Source organism: Gymnodraco acuticeps, unplaced genomic scaffold (genome assembly GCF_902827175.1).
Source record: "Gymnodraco acuticeps unplaced genomic scaffold, fGymAcu1.1, whole genome shotgun sequence".
NCBI classification, from domain to species: domain Eukaryota; kingdom Metazoa; phylum Chordata; class Actinopteri; order Perciformes; family Bathydraconidae; genus Gymnodraco; species Gymnodraco acuticeps.
Window position 1 is genome coordinate 966777 of NW_022991168.1, and position 12908 is coordinate 979684.

A 12908-nucleotide genomic window follows, 5' to 3' on the forward strand; every position below is an offset into this window, starting at 1 on the left:
TATTTTCATCTGAGTCCGGCGCACTTCCTGGGGGCTTGACACACACACGTTAAAAAAAAAATGGCGTCTTCGTGCAAGCAGTTTTGCTCCATAGTGAGGCTGTCTCTAGGTCTGACATCTCAAAACCGAAAAACAGATTTATTGCTCATGGATTATCAGAAATCATTTCAAAGGGACACAGACACATTGGATTAACCTATGGATTAACTTCAGCAGCGTTTTTATCGTTGTAATGCCATTGAAGACCACTTTTGACCAGACTACCACACAGGTGAGCCATTTTGCCGTTTTTGGCTAACTAGCTCCATATATTTTGATGTGTATTCTTGTTATTATCTCCGAGAGTTCGTATCATTGAGTGATAATTAGGGTACCCATCGATTCTGTGTCCCCTCACGATGTGAAACGATGGGTTGGATGTGCAGCAAAGATAAATAATAAGGTTTTGTGAGTGAATTTTGGTGCAGTCATCTGTTAGCATTTTTTTGCTCGTTGCTAATTCAGAGGCTCAGCGTTAGCATTGTGGGGTTTTTAAAAAATAAATTAAAAAAAAGATCAGTTAGATGAGTTTCTTTCCGTTACATGGATATAAAACATTCATAGTTTATTAAATGAACATGCCCTCAGACCATACTTGCCAACCCTCCCGATTTTCGCGGGAGACTCCCGATTTCATTGCCCTCTCCCGGTTTCCTCCCGGGGTCATATTTCTCCCGATTTCTGACAAAATGAGATTTATTCAGGACTGTTTCCACTTAATACAGCTACACCATTGTTTGGTTTCCATGGTAGCGCGTCTCTTTAGTAGCGTGCGCGACTGAAAGTCTGAGAGGGTGAGGCAGATAGTCACAGAAAACAGAACAAGAATCGACAACTCTACCCTCTGCTCACTCCTTTCCTGAAAAATACAGGTCCAGCCCACACACATGCTCCATCAAGGATGGTGCTACAGGCTGCAAGACAGTGCACTTACAACTACAATAAGCATGTGTAGATGTTAATCTAATACAGCTCCGGTGATCCACTAACGGCCATATCTATACAAAACATGTCTATGAAGTGTTTTACTCAAAATACCAAACAGATCACCCATTGTAGCATGCCTCATACCCCTCTATTTCAGACCTGTTACTAAAGTGCTGAGTCTGTGTCAGGCCCTTTAAATGTAACCGACCCTTTGGAGCTGCTGCTGGCCATGCCCCTTTGGAGCGTCCGCATGCAAGCAGGGAGCTCTGTGAAGAGAAGGCTGTCTACCAGCAGAAACTCAGCTAAATTCTGCCGTGATTAAACACCATATATGTTCCAAACCACATAAAGCATTATTTCTGAAACAGTATGGAGCTCAAATGCTTTCTCTCTCGCAGGTTTACCACAAGGTGAGTTCCTTTTATATCCTGCTTTTTTACACATATTCTCGCTAGTACAGCGTTACCTCTGAGTGTTAGTGATGCTTTCTAATGTAAACACAGACCATATTACTTTCAAAACACGTTGCACATTGTTTCTGATACAGCACATAGCTTGACATGTTCTTTATTCAGTGTTTACCACTAGAACAGTGCCATTATATGTATTATATATATATAACAACTTTATAGTCCCTCTCGTAGACATGTCACAAACGAGCTGAGGACCAAAATGCACAACACGGGAAACCAGGGATAGTCGGTAACCAGCTTTATTGAAGGCAATAGGCTGGTAGGAGACAAAACGGCAAATAGTAGGCAAAGGGCTGGTCGGGGACAGGCGGGGGGTTCCAGGAGAAAGCAGGACGGGAGTCGCAGGTACAGAACGGGTCAGGGAGCAGGAGAGGCAGGCTGGTCAGGGACAGGCAGGGTCGAAACCGGGAGAGCAATCTGGAGGGTAATGCGGGAAAGACTGGCATGCTGCAAAGTACGATCTGACACTGAGGTGAAAGTGAAGTGGGCCTAAATACTAATGGAGCTGATGGGGGTAACAGAGTGAGAGAGAGAGACAGGGTGTGACTACCAGGTGACTAAGGAATGTTAATGCAGAAAATAGGTGAGTAAGAAAGCAGACTGTGACAGCTGAGTACACAGACACACAGCTGAGGGAGGGGATTCAGCTAGCGACTGTATATGGGGACGATAGGTTGGGGTGGGACGTTGCCAGGAGTTAACAGTAAAGCCAGCCCACATTTTAGTAACGTCGTCATGACCGAAGTAAATCTGGATCAGCTCCGTTGTACCCCCGTTTTTAGAGATGTGGGTAAGGAGGAAAAGAGAGAGGGTTGTATTTTCTGACACTTTGTGAGTCTCCTTACACACCGAGGACAATTATTTATGTATGAAAGACGTCAAAAAGTGCATTTTGCATAATAGGTGACCCCTCAAGAAGAACACTCAAACTAACTTTTGGTGCAGCTGAGGTTGTGATATTAGCCTCCGCATGTGAGGCTAATATCAGAACCTCAGCTGCACTAAAAGGGTTAATCAATGAAAATCAGAGGAAAATACATGTCTCCTCATTACGAATCAATCCATAACAAACCATACATGTTTTGAACTATTAGGATGAAAACACTAATATTAGCCAAGTTCTTACTGCACCTTATGTTTCAGCAATTGTCAACATTGTCTTCCAGCCTATTAATTGAAATAAGTAATCAATTAATCAATGTAATCCGGGAACACTGTTTTGTGTACCCAGATTACTTTGACAAATGAATGAAAATATGTGGTCGTAATAAAGTCCTGCAGTGGCAACGTCTTTTTAAGCCAAAGATTAGCATGAACTAATCTTGAGGACTGTCTGGGCCCTTCAGTTGGACTGCAGAAAGCACCATGTTAAAACACGATTCTTAGCATATATATATTTTTTTATTCCCCATATAATTACTCCAAATACATCTCATTCTATTGAGACTTGTTGATTGATTAGCTGTCCCGGTGTGCAACTGCATCATTAACATGCAGTGCAAAACAATTGCTTGAGCATCTTCTTATCAGGTCGGATATATCACTGGCTGATTGTGTGTGGCTGCTGAGCCAAACCACACGGCATTTCATCTGGAGTCAGACTATACTGCCAGGAAACTAGGGATCAGCTTTAGATCATTTTTCTAATTTCTTATTTCATTCACTGAATTGTAATTAATTGGCTGACGGGGCAAATTCGCAATCTCTGTTATCTTCAAACCTACAGCAGCATGCCTTCAGTTGTATTTGTCCTCCAACATTTGAAAGTCCTTAAAAATAACACATTTTAACACCCCAATTGTAACAGTGATACTCCATCAAAAGACTATTAACCCCTGATCAGTGAATTATACATATTCAAACTGATTTTGACTTTGTATAATAATAATTTAACTATTTTTAAAACAATATGGGGATAAAATCTCTTTTACAATGGCGATCTGGCCAAAAAGGCTTAAAATAGGACAGAGACTGAGCCTATGGTGTCTATGTTTCTTTCAAGTCTGTGGGCCAGGACTCTCTGGGGAAAAATACATGTTTAATCTCAATGAGACCTATCCTGGTAAAATAAAGGTACAATAAAAAATATATATAATGCTCCCTGTATGGTTTGCAAACTTTTAGAATTACACACACGAGAGTCCAGCCTAACATGACATACTTGATGAGCTCGGTCTTCTCTACCTGCCATCCTCACATCTAACAAGCCTACAGTATGTGGAGGCTGCAGTGTTCTTTCTGGTCTATTAGTTGGTGGAAGCAAAATGAAAAAACAAGAACCATTAAAAGGAATGAATAAGATTGAATAAGACAGAACTCACCGTAGAGCATGCTGCTTTATTTTCCTGCTGGACAACTATTTCCAAAAGTTTGAAGGAGCTTCATCCATTCAACTTTCATAGATATCCTGCAAAAAGAAGAGCATTACAACATTACGATCAAACATCCATCCAAAGGGAGAGCAGTTTTTCCCCTAGGAACTCGATTCAAGTCACCTCCTCTGCCTAACACCAAAAACCTCAGAGAGAGAGAGACCTCAGAGAGAGAGAGAGAAACCTCAGAGAGAGAGAAGAGGGTGGGAAGATGGCGCCTGTGTCGGCTCGCCGCTCCCTGAGCTTAGGGTTAGCTATCCTGTTTTTGTTTTATGTTTGTCAGAATGTCTCTGCTCTGCTCATCTATGATCGTCAAGCTCTCCTCCAACTCAGACCCTCATTGGAGTTGATACTGCTGCCCAAACTCACATCTGACAACCATACATCGTCGTCGTCGTCCCCCCCCCCTCTACTGTGGGATGTTCCCTCCTACCTGCGCCGGCTGCCTCACCGAAAGCGCTTTAGACGCCGGGGAAAGCGTGCTGGTGCACTGGTCTCTTCACGCCTCGGATATCATGGCCCTCCCGCTGCACGCCATGTGAGGGATCGATGGATTCGCCGTATTCTTCCGGAGCTGCGGCCTCGCTGCCAGCCCCTCCTGCCCGACTGACTGCTCCCGGCCCGCGCGGTGTCCAACACGCAAATCTTCGTCATCTGAGACGTGCTACTCCTTCTGCCAGCCCTGAGCGACCACTTAGCATGGCTTTACTAAATGCTAGGTCGATAGCAAACAAAACGTTCCTGCTAAATGACTTCTTCACCTCTCGTGAACTGGATTTTATGTTTCTGACGGAGACCTGGGTCCACGCTGGCGAGTATACATCGTTCTCTGAACTTCTTCCTCCCGACTGTACATTATTCAGCTCCCCCCGTGCCACCGGCCATGGTGGGGGCATAGCATCAGTGTTTAGAGCTAGCCTACAATGCCGATTGCTTCACCATGTATCTAGCTACGCTAGCTTTGAGTTGCAGCTTTTTGAACTGAACCCGGTCTCACCTATACTCTGCGCAGTCGTGTATCGTCCGCCAAAAACCAATAAGGATTTCATAAATGACTTTTCTGACTTTCTGTCCGGGATCATGGTGAAATATGATCGTATTTTGATTTGCGGAGACTTCAATGTTCATGTGTGTTGCCAGTCAAAACCTCTGGTTAGGGACTTTTGTCCGTCAGTCCGACTGACGGACAACTTCTCACTTCAAAAAAGAAGAAGAAATCTAGACCGCAAAAATAATTAAACAAGCGAGTACCTGTTTTTCCTAGCCAAGGACAGGTTCCTTGAACACAACACGAGCGTAACGTGTCTTCACGTGGTATATGTCTCGTCTGAAAGGAGTGCTGACAGAGAGCACCGGAACGCCGCTCCAGCCCTTCAAATGTTGCAATACCCATAAGGAGCCGTACACATGCCGCAGTGTTTGCGTGGCTGTGTCTTTAGTTGTAAGCACAGTGGCGATCTGTTGTTATTAGCATCTGGTTAGCTAGCTATGCTAACGAATTTAAAGAGCTTTTCTACAACCATGTGGAAGAGAGCTCTCTCCTGAGAGGCTCAAATAACCTCAGCTCAGTGAGGTTAAGGCACACCTTGATATGATAATTATAGTTATTAATGAGACTAAATGAAAAACAGGTATAAAATACTATATGACAGTAACAAAAAAGTTGTTAAAAATAACAAGAATAGAGTTTAAAAGGGGAGTGATTTGTAAAATATCCAAAAAGAAAAATATGCTTACAGTTCTGTTTCAGATGGATGTTGAGAGATGTATCCATAGATCTCTTAATGTTGCTCTCAAAGTGCACCAGATTGATGCTTTTAACTTCAATATTTAAAAACAAATCTTCCCGGGGGAGCATGCCCCCGGACCCCCCTAGAGGAGGTGAGGTCCCCCCCCACTTAAATCATGTTCACATGGATAGGATACATTTGCACACATCTTGTGTCCATATCTTTCTGTTTTGGTGGTCATGCCACAACCGTGCACATGCATGCATGCGCGAGTCATGGTGAGATATCTGGATTAAGAGGTTGCTTTTTCTTTGCACAGCATGAAAGAAAGGCGAAATGAATGGGCTGTGATTTTAGTTTTTTTAAGCAGAGGTTGAGTTCAATAATTTGTACGACCCTCGGAGGATGTTGTAAAAATTGAAAGGAAAAAGGTTATAGCACAGGCCTTTGTCAGATGGTATAACGCTGTTTTTTTCTGCTTCGAATAGTTCTCTCTTTTTTCACCATACCTGTGTTTGCATCACTGTAACCAATGAGCACCTGCATGTGTATGAGAATGGCCCTGACACCATTTCAGCCCAGATTTAAACTCCTGGCAGGACAAGCTCGAGCTCAATTCTCGCACTGAATTTAAACAAAGTGAGTGAGGTACTCTAATATAAGAGAGAAAGTAAGAGAAACTTTGAAACTGTTCAATTGTTATGATGTGTAAAGACTGATATTGTTATGAAGCTTAGCGCAAGTTCAAGAAGGAAGACCATACCCCCTGGTGTTACACGTCACTGCAAGCTCTTCTCCCATTAAGTAATCAGGGGCGGTACTCCCCAGCTAGCAATCATTGCACCTGCTAAACCCTTTAAATCTGCTCTTCCCTCTCTGTCAGTTGTCATTTCAGGTGTCAACGCACAAGTGTACGCGTCACGGTGTTCATGGTTAAGCCAAGCAGCAGCAGGGCTTTGTCCCAGCTGAGGGCTTCGTTCCAGCTCCAGGCATTTATTCATCAGCTCCGCAGTATCGCGGATTAAGCTACAGGCGGCGTTCCCCAGTCGGGTAGCGGGTCAGCCGGCCGTCCCGCAAGCCCGGACGCGGGAGGAAAAGACAAGGAAATCGGGCTCCATGGAAGTTCCTCCGGCCTAATGGGAATGGCTACTTCACGCAAACAACTGACGTACGCTTCAGTCTCTTGAGAAGGCATCACTGGCATCAGGGCCGCCTAATGCGGCGCTTCCGGCTTCACGCGGAATGGGTCCTCATCACATGCGGAGTTTTACCCATTCTGGCTTCAACTACAACCCCTCCTGCAGGCAGGCAGGGCTTAAGCTATCCCATTGAAGCTATTCCTCCTGCGCTCACTTCAACAGGCGTCAGGGTAACGTTGGCAAAGGCAGTTGCAACAAATTCACGAGATGTTTCGTATATTGTTAGGACATTTGGGTCATGCAGAGTGAGATCGCTACCCCTTAAGAGAGGGGTGTGGCGTGTGCATGGGCATGGTATAAGCGAGCGGGATACATGTTTTCTAGAAATAAACGAGGCAGCAGAAAAAAGGAAGGTCTGTGATCTTGCGAAATCTATCTTGCGAAACAGGAGAGCTAAATAATGCAACGACCTCCCAAGAAGAGCTCGCCTCTCTCCAGTCTTTCTGATAAAATGAGTTATTGAACCAGAAGCGTGTTGCTTCTGCCCTGGGAGAGGACAGAGAGTCACCCCCCCCCCCCCGTTTCCTCGACTACGGTCTGGGAGCCGACAGGAAGTTCAACACTATGCATTGCTACCTCTAGTCAGGGTTAAGGTGAGCTTCAGGCAGTGTTGGGGGGTAACGTGCTACAGTATGGAGTTTCAGTAACGTATTACTTGCATTATTAATGCAGTCGGGTAATTACTCATTACAATGCTCAGTAACTAAACGCAGGTTCAAGCTTCAACACAGCGTTTCCTGAAATGAATGGCGTTTCGTAGGGCTTCTTTTCCTCAATGAACAAGTCGCTGCACATTATCCTGTTTATGACCAGATACTAAATAAATTAGGAATTCACTCCCAATATTAATTTAATGATTATTGACTAAATGATCGGTTTTCTCTTTTTCTTCTCCACTAAGAATATTCCGTTTCTTGGTGCACCAACGGCTAGATCTGCGACAACAACATCTCCTTGGCAGCAAGGCAAGTTTATTTATATAGCACTTTCAATACAAGGCAATTCAAATTGCTTTAAAAAATGAAAGACATTAAGAAATGGCATTTAAAATCAGTCATTTAAAAGGAAGCTAATAAAATAAACATTAAAAGAAAAAGTACATGGATCAAAGTACAGTGCAGTCTAAGATATGAATAGTTCAATTAAAAGCAGCGACAAAAGAAAAGTCTTCAGCCTGGATGTAAAAGTAGTCAGAGTTGCAGCGACTAAGGGTGCAACAACTAATCGACTAATCGATCAAATCGATTACCAAATTAGTTGCAACTAATTCAGTCGTCGATTCATTGTGACGTCAGCAGTGTGTTTACGTGCGTAAGCTCCAACGTTATTGGTCTTTTTATCAGTACCGGAGACATTTATAAATATATGTCATGTTTATTGCCACAAAAAAAAAACATTATATCGCAGTCTAGTGTCACAACTCGTTCTAATATGCAAAGGACAAACAAATGCGCCTATGATGTATTTTCGATCAGATGAGATCTCTCTCCCCCATCGCGAGGGGGCGGGGCAGTTTACACACACAGCTGCTACATGCAGCGGAGCACACTGCGGAGGTGGCGGAGAGAACGCGCTCCGAGGCGTGGTTAACTTCACCCGCTTCGATGTGGAGAATGCTCGTTGCCAAAGTGCAATAAGAGTTTATCATGTAAGGGCGTAACACGAGCACTTTGTCTAAACATTTAGCAAAAGTGCTCCACATCCAGACGGAGGAATGCACCGGGTTCCACTGTCTTTCTAGCAGCTCCGTAGCTCCATTCACGAGTAACGTTCCCACGTCAGATGTTATGTATGCTAGCAGCAACACACGGAGTTAACTACATTATACAAACTCGGTTAATGATTAGAGGTAACTGAGTATTTATTAGTTTCAATTTCAGCTTTTCTGTTTACAGCCTGTCGACAGATTACTTAATACAATTCGGTAAATGCTCAGGGCAATCTCGATGACAAGGTCAATGTTCCCCCCTTTCTACGCACGGAGATAATGTAATCTAATAGCGTGCAGGCCAAGGCTGGCTCTTCAAAGCAGATATTACGACGCGCTTTAATGTTCCCATCATCGTTCAGCGGAACTCTTTCAGCCTTAAGTCAAGTAGGAGAAACTATGCGTGCACCGGCTATTCGCGTAATAATATTAATAGCGTCTCTCCCCAGTTCAAATCACCCACTGCTCAGGGAGATCTCCTAATGCGTTGCCTTCACGCATCTAGCGTTCAAAAACAACATTACTAAACTACAACTCCGCTCAACTGGGAAAAGAGAAGAAGAAACAGAAGAGACTCCTCCAGGAGCACAGCGTTCCTAATCATGAGGAACTACAGGCCCAGTCTCACACCGGAGTTCCTAGCCATCACATCAAGCTCATGGTATTATCGTTCCTCTAACCAACTGCGTGCATCCACATAAACGTCTTCAACGACAGTTGCTCTTCCTCACCGGGCAACCGTACTTTGCATGCGGATTCTTCGGCACGCATCATCTCCCGTTTCCTGGACGTGGCATCCGCCAGCCTCACGACGACCGTGTTTTCCCCGACTTAAGGACGTGCACTGCACATCCTCCGTTTTGGGGGGGATATCTGCATGAGATCATTCAGATTTCCACTATTTCTACACATTTATTATCACACTTGCTGGATCTAACACTAGCGTCCCTCCATCATCCTCACTTCAGATGATAGAAGACAGTCTTAATCACTCAATCAGCTCATCAGCATCTATGACTCATCCCGGCACACTTAACGCTAATTAAGATATACTATATCATGGGTCATGTCTCAGTATTTAACTAAATGTACGTCTTTTCTGCGTGCATCCGGCACTTCATTCATATTCTCGGGTTCATGCTCACTTGGCTCGTGGTAAACCAGGTTACGATTTTCATGCATCACCGTACTCAAGCTAACAGCTCTCGGGCATTATATCGTCTACATCTCCCTCTTCACCGGACATCGGCTCGTGCCGCCAATCAAGATCTCTTCAGTTTACCTATGGTAAATATGCATATAACTGGTGGTGGCGTCTAATAGCATATCAGGGCTTTCGTTCAGACAGGTGCAGCCATTCAAGGCATATCTCCCTCCTCCCTGCCAACTCGGACGGTGGTCCTCCTCCGCCTTCATATCCCACATTCGCCCGGACATCCGTGCGTGCTGGCCATCCAAGGTCCGAACACTAAACGGTATTTATACATACAACTGGTGGTGGTCTTAGCAAGTCAGCACATGTACGTGTCACCGTGTTCATGTTTAAACACTTCATATCGTCGTGACCTTCAGGTTCGCTCGTATTGAATCCTGCCGCGCAGGTTGCGGCCAGTGGGTCCGCATTATGTTTAAACCCTGCACGTGCAGGGCGAGTAGGTCAGTGTCATGTTTAACCCTGTGTGTACAGGTTGCGGCCTATGGGTCAGCATTTGTTTAACCCTGTGTGTGCAGGTTGCGGCCTATGGGTCAGCATTTGTTTAACCCTGTGTGTACAGGTTGCGGCCTATGGGTCAGCATTTGTTTAACCCTGCGTGTGCAGGTTGCGGCCTATGGGTCAGCATTTGTTTAACCCTGTGTGTACAGGTTGCGGCCTATGGGTCAGCATTTTGTTTAACCCTGTGTGTACAGGTTGCGGCCTATGGGTCAGCTTTTGTTTAACCCTGTGTGTACAGGTTGCGGCCAGCGGGTCAGCGTCATTTTGTTTAACCCTGTGTGTACAGGTTGCGGCCTATGGGTCAGCTTTTGTTTAACCCTGTGTGTACAGGTTGCGGCCAGCGGGTCAGCGTCATGTTTAACCCTGCGCGTGCAGGTTGCGGCCGGTGGGTCAGCGTCATGTTTAACCCTGCGCGTGCAGGTTGCGGCCAGTGGGTCAGCATCGTCTAATCCAACATGCAGGCGCTAAGCATGGTTGGCGTTCACATTAACCCTACAGTTATTCCGACAATCTCATCATGTCCCTGTGTTATCTCATTTCATCCACAGATCTCCTCAATCAGCCAGCAAGGTAAGAAATGCTTCACATCTCAGCACTTCTTACTTCTCTTCTCTTTGGGGGTTCATCGGAGCGGTTTTCCCCTCCTGAATGATATCCTACAAACCGGGGCCTAATCTCCAAACATCAGTTGATTCATTGTTGTAATCTGTCAATCATAATTTTCTATACCACGTGTCCGGTATTAAACATGTATTTCATACATCACGTCTCTCATGATTGAAATGAAGCTTAGCGCAAGTTCAAGAAGGAAGACCATACCCCCTGGTGTTACACGTCACTGCAAGCTCTTCTCCCATTAAGTAATCAGGGGCGGTACTCCCCAGCTAGCAATCATTGCACCTGCTAAACCCTTTAAATCTGCTCTTCCCTCTCTGTCAGTTGTCATTTCAGGTGTCAACGCACAACCCGCCTCCACCCCTTCGCCTCCTGTCTCCTAATTCAGGGCCAAGCTAATCCTTCTTCCTCCAGACCAGACCGAACCATTATCACCACCACCAGTGTCTAGACCCCGGGGGGTTCATCGGAGCGGTTTTCCCCTCCTGAATGATATCCTACAAACCGGGGCCTAATCTCCAAACATCAGTTGATTCATTGTTGTAATCTGTCAATCATAATTTTCTATACCACGTGTCCGGTATTAAACATGTATTTCATACATCACGTCTCTCATGATTGAACTATAATCGTCTGAAACTGTTAAGTCATGATGTGAAACGGTTAACAAAGAAAAAGGGAAACTCAAGCTGCTGCTACACTTTATTTTATTTATCTAAAATTAAGCACTTTTAAGATGCACATATTTTCAAAAGCAATTTTATTTATTTTCTCTATTTTATTTGTAAATGCAGCCCGAGAGGAACATTACACATATCCACAGTACTTACTGTATATCTGTAGTTCAATGTTAATTTACAATAAATATTGTTGTTTTTAAATTGTACTTTCTTTATTTGATTGGCAGTCAGTTGTTGATTACATGCAGACGTTGATAAAGCTACAGGTCACTTCAATATATATCACACTAATTCATGAAGCAAGTTAGACATTTTGATGTTCCGGACCTTTGCATGGGGACATTTTCTCTAACTGGACGTCACCTCGTTGAATTGTAGTTGAAGACCCCTGCCCTAGAGCGAGTAGTCTATGTCCAGCTGCAGTCGTTTTTAACCACGCATGGCATCCATGAAAAGTTTCAGTCTGGCTTTAAACCCATGCATAGTACTGAAACAGCCCTTTTAAGACTTTTTAATGATCTGCTCCTAGCCGCCGACTCAGGTAGCCCAGCTGTCTTGGTGCTGTTAGACCTGACTCTGCCTTTGACACTGTGGACCATAGCATCCTGTTGTCACAGGCTCTGCCCTTGCATGGTTCAGGTCTTACCTGACAGACCGTAGCTTTTTAGTGCAGCTAGGTGCCTTCTCCTCTGCCAAAGCCCCTCTTACCTGTGGGGTCCCCCAAGGCTCAATTCTGGGCCCCATCCTCTTTTTACTGTACATACTGCCCCTAGGTTCAATTCTTACGAAACACAATATTCCCTTCCTCTCAAAGCAAATGTCAACTCACTACAGCAGTTGATGGACTGCTTAGCAGAGTTAAAATCCTGGCTGAGCAAAAACTTCCTCAACCTCAATGAGAGCAAGACTGAGGTAATATTTTTTGGACCCCCTCTCCGGTTGATATTCTGGGCTCCCTAAGTAAAAACATCCTCCCCTCTGTCATGAACCTTGGAGTGACCTTCAATAGCACTTTTAAATTCGACAAGCAGGTCAGCACCGTAGTAAAATCCTGCTTTTTTAAAATAAGACTATTGGCCAAAACCAAGTCGTATTTATCTTTTAAAGACCTGGAAAGGGTTATTAACGCCTTTGTGACCTCGAGACTGGAGTATTGTAACGCTCTGTATGTGGGTATGGACCAGGCATCAATTAAACGCCTGCAGCTAGTCCAAAACGCAGCTGCACGTCTCCTGACTGGCCACAAAAAGCGTAACCACATCACCCCAATTCTGGCCTCACTACTGGCTTCCAGTTCGGTTCAGAATTGATTTTAAAATCCTTTTATTTGTTTTCAAAGCCCTAAATGGGTTGGCTCCGGCCTATATAGCTGAACTCCTCCAGCGCTACACCCCAGCCAGAGCTTTAAGATCTGCTGATCAGCTGCTGCTGGTAGTGCCCAAGACCAGGCT

The 12908-nt window shown here is 44.7% G+C and overlaps 1 protein-coding gene across 2 annotated transcripts in view; it reads right to left on the reverse strand.

Annotated features, from left to right (window-relative positions):
• Window positions 1-12908, reverse strand: part of si:cabz01090165.1 (uncharacterized protein LOC100333421 homolog) — a 493854-nt gene that overhangs the window by 312541 nt on the left and 168405 nt on the right. For both annotated transcript variants that reach the window (XR_004571211.1, XM_034237616.1), the window contains exon 2: window positions 3761-3846. The gene's annotated coding sequence lies outside the window, so the exon portion shown is untranslated. The remainder of the gene's footprint in view (window positions 1-3760; window positions 3847-12908) is intronic.